Genomic DNA, 8,888 nt, shown 5'->3' with positions numbered 1-8,888 from the left:
GCTTGTGTTCCCTCTCTCGCTGTGTCTCTCTCTGTCAAATAAATAAATAAAATCTTTACAAAAAAAAAAAAGAGGGGCTGTCATGAAGTGTTTGTTCAGCCTACAAGTCAAAATCCAACATGGAAATGCACCTTGTGCACAGAGAAATGCAGACTGAGAAAAAAGTCCCTCTTCCAAAGGCTTTTTCTTAATTTTTTCTGAATAATTTTTACTTATTTATTTTTAAAGATTTTATTTATTTATTTGTCAGAGAGAGACAGAGCACAAGCAGGAGGAGTGGCAGGCAGAGCAGAGAACCCAATGCAGGACTCAATCCCAGGACCCTGGGATCATGACCTGAGTCGAAGGCAGCTGCTTAACCAACTGAGCCACCCAAGCATCCCTGAATCATTTTTAAAGATACAGTGCTATAGCATACCACTTCACCTTTACTTAGCCTAAATGAATTCTGAAATCAAGTATCAGGATTTTAAAAAATTATACTTGTAACACATGGATATCTTTTTCTTGAAATGCATATATAGAATAAAAAGTGAAAGACTTCTTTCACTCCCACCCCAAAATATCACTCCTCTCCTCAAGAGTTAACAATTTGGTGGGTATTTTTATGAGTTTACAAGTGTGTCCCCATCCCTAATTCTCACTCATAATATACCCACATATACATACATACACTTGTACAGCGCATACACAGTATATAAACAAACAACTTAGTTAAATAAAAGAGTATATGTATTGTTCTAAAATATGTTTTTTCCCAATTAACAATAAGCCGTGGAGATCTTTCCCTATTAATTATACATAAAATTCCGATCCACTTTTTTTTTTTAAAGATTTAATTTATTTATTTGACAGAGAGAGAGCACAAGCAGGGGGAGAGGCAGGCAGAGGCAGAGAGAAGCAGACCCCCTGCTGAGCAGGGAGCCAGATGTGGGACTCGATCCCAGGACTCTGGGATCATGACCTGAGCCGAAGGCAGACCCTTAACGACTGAGCCACCCAGGCCCCCCTCCAATCCACTTTTTAACCACTATTTAATATTTTATAGTAAGAATAGATCAAAGTGATAAGCATTCCCACAGTGAACATGTTGGGGAGGATTTTTTTGTTTTCTGTTACTTGTGTTTTCTTGCTATTACACACACTGACTCAATAAACACTGTTATGCATGCTTCATTGTACACGTGCCATTATTTATATGGGATAGACTGCTGACCTAGAAATGGAATCAAATTTTAAAGTTTCAAGAGGTAAAGTCAAACCACGCTTTCAAAGACTGAACCAATTTATATCTCATCAGTAACATCTGAGACTGCTCACATTCCCAACCTGAACATCCAATTTAAAGATAATGTAAAGTTTCAGAACAAATGGCCCCAAGATATGGCACTTTGGTATGTGGATTATTTTGATCTGAAAACAATCATGTTCCAGGAGACTCAAAAAAACTTTGACCTTCCCTAATTGCCTAAAAAAATTTAGATTTGGGGGGGGCGAGGGAGGAGAATTTAATAGAGGACCTGCTCCAGGAAGAGAGCTACCACCACAGAGAAGTACAGCATACTCAGTGTGGCAGACAAGAAGAATTGAGCAAGGTCTATTTGTAAAAATTCCTCTCTCTGTCCCTTGCTTCTATATGGCCCAGCAAACATTTGTTTACCAAACATTTATGCCTCTTCATCTTCCTGGGAATTGCTTTTCTTCTCATTGAAGTCTCAGGCCCCTTCCCCCTTCTCCTTAGTTCAGGATGACATATATACCTCATTTTGCCCATCTTTGGAATCTCATGCTTATGAAATTATGTGGATTCCACAAATGTACAAAATTAAGTTTGACTCTCCCAGATTAATCTGTCTCATGTCAATTTAATTTTTAGACCAGCCAGAAGATTCTTGAAGGGTAGAGAAAAAATTTCCTTCCCAACAATAAAAAACACTATCTTGTTTCAATGTCCATCTTCCTCGTTACAAGTAAGGTTCACATCTTCTGTTAAATTTATGGCTATCTGTATTTTTCTCTGTGAACTGGATATTAATTGGGCTTTTTTTTTAATTCACTGGCATTTTTCTCTGTGAATTGGATATTAATTGGGCTTTTTTTTAATTCACTGGCATTCTTTATGAGTCTTAATCTTCCGATAAAGGTTGACAATGGTTTATTCTAGTTCAACTAGAAGGTTTCAATGTAAAACTTATGCATATTATCAGAATAACTAAAATCTTACATAATGAGAACAAGCAGGATATGTCTATTACTACTAATGTTGGAAAATAAAGATCTAGCCAGTGGTTAAAAAACAAAACAAAAAAACAAACAAACTTTGCTTTTTATCAACATTAAAGATGAACATTCTTCAGAATAAAAAATAAGTTGAAAATCACACTGTAACTTATTCACAAGACAAAAAATATTGCAGAGGAAAAAAATGACACAAAGCTGGAAGTAAAATTGAACCATGACAATTTAGCTTTATCCTCAGAAAAGATCTTAAAGAAACAATAGTAGGGGCATCTGGGTGGCTCAGTCATTAAACGTCTGCCTTCGGCTCAGGTCATGGTCCCGGGGTCCTGAGATCGAGCCCCGCATCGGGCTCCCTGCTCAGCGGGAAGCCCGCTTCTCCTTCTCCCACTTCCCCTGCTTGTGTTCCTGCTCTCACTATCTCTCTCTGTCAAATAAATAAAATCTTAAAAAAAAGAAAGAAAGAAAGAAAGAAACAATAGTAACTGAAGCTATTTATTATTCATTATTTCCATAAGCAAAAAGAAGACTAAATTTAACTGGAGTTCATTTTCCAGACTGAGGATTCCCTCCACTCAGAAAAGGTCCACAGTCATTACTACACCCTAATCTGAAACATGTTTTTCCAAAACAACATATTTTTTCAAGTTAGTGTCTCAGGCAAAAATGCATTGTTGCTGAGACCCAATTAAATATAGCTCCTTATTTGTGAACAGATGGATATGAAAGATTTCATAAAGAAATGTCAAATATTTTGTACTCACAAAGTTTCTGCAACTGCAATTTTTTTTTTTTTTTTTAGATCCAATCAAGATGTAAATGCATAGAGAGAGACACTACTGTATTTCTGAACAGGCTACAAAACAAAGTAGCAGACATGCAGGATTGCCAGATAAAATACAAAATGTGTAGTTAAATTTAAGTTTTGATTAAACAATGACTAATTGTTTAATGTAAGTATGTCTGCAGGAGTGCTGACAGTAATGACTCCATCTTTGGCCCTCCATTTAGTTTGTGTTCACTCGATGACCCCTCTTGGGGTCCCTTGAAGATTAACACACATACCTTAGAAATGTCTGCCAAGCCGAGGATAGGGGTTGGGGGTAAGGCTTGTTTTGGCCTCCTGTGAATCTGTTAGATATACCACAGGTGGTGCCACAAGATCTAATTAAAAGTTAGCTATTAGGTGCATGCGAAGCTTCTGATCTCACTATAGTATCCTTCTGCATGTCCCCTCACTCCAGAAAATCTGGACTAAGGTCTGGGCTCTGCAGAGAATAACTGCAGCTGCTGTGGATCATCCTCTGCCAGATCGACCCGCCATTCCTGCCTCACCCCCACTGTCAGTAAGGTACCCTGAATAAAACTCTGTAAACTGCATGGAGTCGCTTGCTTCATTTTCCAGTCTCAAAATTGCCTTCTTAGTTTGGGGGATACTTTACTGTTCCTCTCCTACCTTCTAACAATGCCCCATACAATATTTGGGACATACTTATCCTAAATGTTGCATGAGACATAACTAAAAAAAGTATTCCTTGGCACAAGATAAAGCTCAAAAGAATTCAGAGTCTTGCCGCAAGAGGCCAGGAGTACTCTATGCTAACAAGTCTGGCCCCCATTCTATAAGCAGGAGAAACAACAATTAAAGCTACAATGTGGAGGACAGACTAGAAAGGTGACCAGTTTCAGGCAGGAGGGTAAGTTGAAAAGCCACTGGTTTAATAGTCCAGGTAATGGAGGAAGAAGGTAAACCACTGGCAGGGACACCAGAAATTCTGTAGGCAGAGGTCATAGTTGGCAGGACTGTATGGATGACAAATAAGTGAGGGGGGGGGCAGGTGTTGTTTGGTAGGGAAGTAGGGTTGGCAGAGGACAAACAGTTGAACTAGAAGAATAGATCAGGAGTTTGTGTTAACTTATAGGGTTGGAAGCACCTGGGCATCCCAGTGAGAATGTCTGGTCTGGAAATTGCTTCGGTACAATAATCGGGACTAGACACAAGGACACAGGAAGCACCCCCATGCAGGTAATGGAGAAGTCAGCACGTGCTTTCTGAACGAGTCTGAATTTTTAGCTGTGTTTTACCACAAGTGAGCAAACTCATGGGGTTAAAATCTTCAGAAATTCAACATCCAAAAAACAAATAATCCAATTAAAAACTCAGCAGAAAACATGAATAGACATTTCTCCAAGGAAGACATGAAAAGATGCTCATCACTTACCATCAGGGAAATACAAACTAAAACTACAATGAGATATCATCTCACACCTGTCAGAATGGCTAAAATCAACAACACAAGAAATACACATGTTGGCAAGGATGTGGAGAAAGGGGAATGCTCTCGCACTCTTGGTGGGAACGAAAACCGGCACAGCCACTCTGGAAAACAGTATGGAGGTTCCTCAAAAAGTTAAAAATAGAACTACCCTATGATCCAGCAATTGCACTACTGGGTATTTACCCAAAGGATACAAAAACACTAATTCAAGGGGATACATGCATCCTCACCCCTATGTTTATAGCAGCATTATTTACAATAGCCAAATTATGGAAGCAGCCCAGCTGTCCATCAATAGATGGATGGATAAAAAAGAGGTGGTATGAATATATGTATACATATATACATGTGTATATCATATATACATACATATGTATACAACAGACTATTACTCAGCCATAAAAAAGAATGAAATCCTGCCTTTTGCAATGACATAGATGGAGCTAGAGAGTATTATGCTAGGTGGAATAAATCAGTCAGAGAAAGACAAATACCATATGATTTCAATCATATGTGGAATTTAAGAAAAAAAACAAATGAGCAAAGGGGGAAAAAAAGAGAGAGAGAAACCAAGAAACAGACTCTGAACTACAGAGAACAAACTGATGGTTACCAGAGGGTAGGGGGGTGGAGGTTGGGTTAAATAGGTGATGGGGATTAAAGAGTGCACTTGTCATGAAATGAGTACTGGGTGATATATGGAATTGTTGAATCACTATATTGTACACGTGAAATTAATATAACACTGTATCTTAACTAACTGGAATTAAAATAAAACTTAATTTAAAAAATTTTTTTTCAAAAATAAATAAATAATAGAGGCACCTGGGTGGCTCAGTCAGTTAAGCATCTTGAGTTCTGCTCAGGTCATGATCTCAGGGTCCTGGGATCAAGCCCAGTGGCAGGCACCCCAGTCGGCTTGTCTCCCTCTGCCCCTCCCCCTGCTAGCACGTGTGCACACTCTCTCTCTCTCAAATAAATAAGTCTTTAAAAATAAATACATACGTAAAAAATAAATAATAAATTCTTCAGACACTGACATAATGGGAGATCCCACACAAAGTGAATGTTTCAGAACTTCTTAGCGAGAAACAAAAGCTCTACCCATATTGAGTAGTACTGTAACAAACAGGTAATACTGGTTTAAATCTGTAAAAGCTATATTCACGGAGGTATGACAACACTTCACTTATTAGGCTGTTTTATTTATATAGGATTAAAGCTCTATACAATATTCAGCTTTTTTTCTTCCTTCCCTTCTCTCGTCTACTCAATCAACAAAACTAATTCCTGACATCTCCCTCTCCCCCCAACTATAATACATGTTAAGTCGGTACCCTTCATCTCCACCAGCCCATCTTTTACCTTCAGTCTCTTCTCCCCCCACCCCAACCTTCCTCATACCCATTTCAAGGAGAAGGCTAATGCCAATAGGGCCTAAACTCCCATTCTATCATCCCCCCACCCAAACCCCTCCCTTGTTTAGTCCCAGGGACTCTCAGGCTCATCAAAGGGTGAGTATGTGGCACTGACTATTTTCTCCAAAATAAAAGTAGCCAAACAACCCACTGCTCCATGTACTAAGACCTGCCTTATGTTCTGTGGGTAACTTAAGTCATTTAGTCCTCAGTAAGTGGTGAATATTTTTAGGCAAAGAACCTCTATGTTACACGAGCCAATGGAATTTACCAAGGAGAATTTGCTCTGGTTAAATATTTGCTGCTCCGAGCTCCATCCCAGTTTTAGAAAAAGAAAACATAAATCACACACAGACTTTACACTGTGGGGTGAAGGCGACGGACCTGCTCAGGGTGTTGCCTCTTTTAAGTCTGGCTCTGGGCATCCAAGGACACTACTACTACGTTGGTTCCATAGGGACCTGTGGGCAAGAGGTTTCCTTTTAATCCTCAAGGCAGCCAAACTCAAAGCCATCAAATTATTGGTAAGGATAAACAAGGACTCAGTGGACTTCTAACCCTAATTCCACTACTAACCTGAGCAAATTCCACACTCTCTCTGAGCCTCAATTTCCCTACTTGTCCAACAAAACACTATTGCCACCACCTTGCGAAGTTGTCCTGAGAATTAAATTAGTCAATCCTTGAAAAGTGCTTGTCATGGCTCCTAATCCCTAATGCCCATTAAGTAAACTTCCTGGGGTGCCTGGCTGGCTCAGTCTGGAGAGCATGCAACTCTCTGTCATGGAGCCTACTTAAAAACAAAACAACAAAACAGAACAACAACAACAAAAACACACACACAGTAAATTTCCTTAAATTCTAAGGTGCTATCTATTTTATAAAAAGAACTTTTGGGAGAGGGGAATCAGCACATTACATGAATGACTGACAGGTTCCTATGTTCTGATTTACACGTGGGGGGAATAAGCATTTTAGAATTTAGTTGGTGTTCTATTTACTTTACCCAGGATTCATATTGTAATAGTCACCACTCAAAAGAAAATAGATCTGAACTCCCAAATCAGGGAAGATAGTTTCAAAATCAACACAAGTATTAAGCGCAAAGAGATGGAAGCTAGAAGAAAATCCACACAATGTTCCCTACCCAGGACAGATGCTAGCTATGCTCCTCAAACAAACTTCTATCTCAGATGAATAAATATAAAGAAACCACAGAAGAGCCACAGAAAGACCCACATACAGCTCTGGCTGGCCAGGGGCCCAGATGCTGCAAACCTAAAAGAACAGACTTTGGGAGGGTTCTTACAGAAACAGAGAGGAGGAAGATGAGAGTGGAGGTGCCCTTCCGATATGAAAGTGTTATTTGGGAAAGATAAGAAAATGGTATATAAGCAAAGCTAATGATTCTTACATTCTATCATATTTCTAGAAAGCTGCATGAATCCCAGGTGCCAAGAAAGCTTTGGGCACGTTGGCCTGAGTCATAGCTTGAAAACTAGAAGAACTGGATCTGCAAGTTCTATTTAATACCCCTTACTTGAACATGAATTTCAGAACCAGAGCCTCTTTCTGTCTGCCTCTCCTCTTTCTGGAATTCCACTTACTCTTCAAACTTTCTAAGATGATTTGTTTTTCTCTGTGGAAAAACTCCAGGTCCATGCCAGCCATGTCTGTCTGCTACCCACCGACGGACAGGAGCTGTGAAATGGGGAATGCTGAGGTCAGCTTCTGTGCTCCCAGGGGACCACCTCTAGGCTCATTCCTTGACAGGTGAATATCTTTGAGGCCGTTTTTGGGATTGGGGGGGGGTCTATTTAAAATCAGTACCAACAACTGATACCTGCTTCTCTTTTGTGCGGGTTTCTAAATATTCTTAAGAGGCAAGTCTACATTTGTCATTGTTAAAAGCCACAACAGGAACTAAAAAACAGTCTAGTTTTATCTGACCCTGTCACCTCTGAAATCAGGAACTCAATGCTCCCAATGGTAACTCTGCAGAATCTCAGAAGCATGAGACAGAGACGAGCATTAGTGCTCACAGCTCCTTCACCACAAGCATTTCATCAGGATCCAGCAGCCACAAATTTGATTAGATGGAAAACAACTCTGATCAAACTGTAAACAGAAAGTTTTCAATCCAAACGAGACAATTCCCAGAGGACTGACTAATTATAATGGAATGAAGGGATCTTCCACAAAAGGGGAACAAGGACTAACTAAAGTCAATCTCCATAAGAGAATTAGTTAACATCAAAAGTGGAATGTACAAACTTTAGTAAACGGAACCAGGAACCGGTCTTGAATGAGAAGTAAGTCAATCCCAGTGAAAACTTATATAACTCTTCAATGAGGCAAAGCATTTGGGGAATTGGGGCCCAGGAATGGGTAGGTCCTGTTTGCTGATTTGGGGTAAGCCTACAAATAAAGGCAGAGGAACTCAGGTATAAGAATCCTGGTTTCTCTAGCTTGACAGGTGATCCAACGGCGGACCAGTGGGGAACAGGATCACAGAAGAGCAGTTTCAAAGTGGTGGGGCAATACTTCACTTAAAAAAAAATTGCAGGCACACCTGGGTGGCTCAGTCAGTTAAGCATCTGCCTTCGGCTCAGGTCATGATCCCGGGGGTCCTAGGATTGAGCCCCAGGTTGGGCTCCCTGCTCAGTACTGCCTGCCACTCCCCTTGCCTATGCGTGCACGTGCTGTGTGTGTGTGTGTGTGTGTGTCAGATGAAAAAATAACAATCTTTTAAAAAATTGCACTGGAGGTGCCTGTATCAAGGGCAAGTGTGAGCAGGTGACTAAGCAAGGGTGCAGCACTCCAGGAAGAGAGCTGGACTAGAGATTTGGTAGCCCAGCAGAAATGGCAGAGGAGGCAGGCATTCAAAGGCAGTAAGTAAACTCCCCTGGAGAGGAAGGCGGTGAAGGAGGGGAGGGGGACCGAGGTGGACACA

General features: G+C 40.3%; 1 protein-coding gene across 3 annotated transcripts in view; it reads right to left on the bottom strand.

The window, feature by feature from the left end:
• The window catches only part of SERINC5 (serine incorporator 5), a 99,275-nt gene that overhangs the window by 30,914 nt on the left and 59,473 nt on the right, over nucleotides 1-8,888 (bottom strand). The window lies entirely within an intron of this gene.

This window comes from Callorhinus ursinus, unplaced genomic scaffold (genome assembly GCF_003265705.2).
Source record: "Callorhinus ursinus isolate GAN/ISIS: 27379988/994484 unplaced genomic scaffold, GSC_fseal_2.0 scaffold23, whole genome shotgun sequence".
Lineage (NCBI taxonomy): Eukaryota > Metazoa > Chordata > Mammalia > Carnivora > Otariidae > Callorhinus > Callorhinus ursinus.
This window is presented reverse-complemented; position numbering and strand designations above follow the sequence as displayed.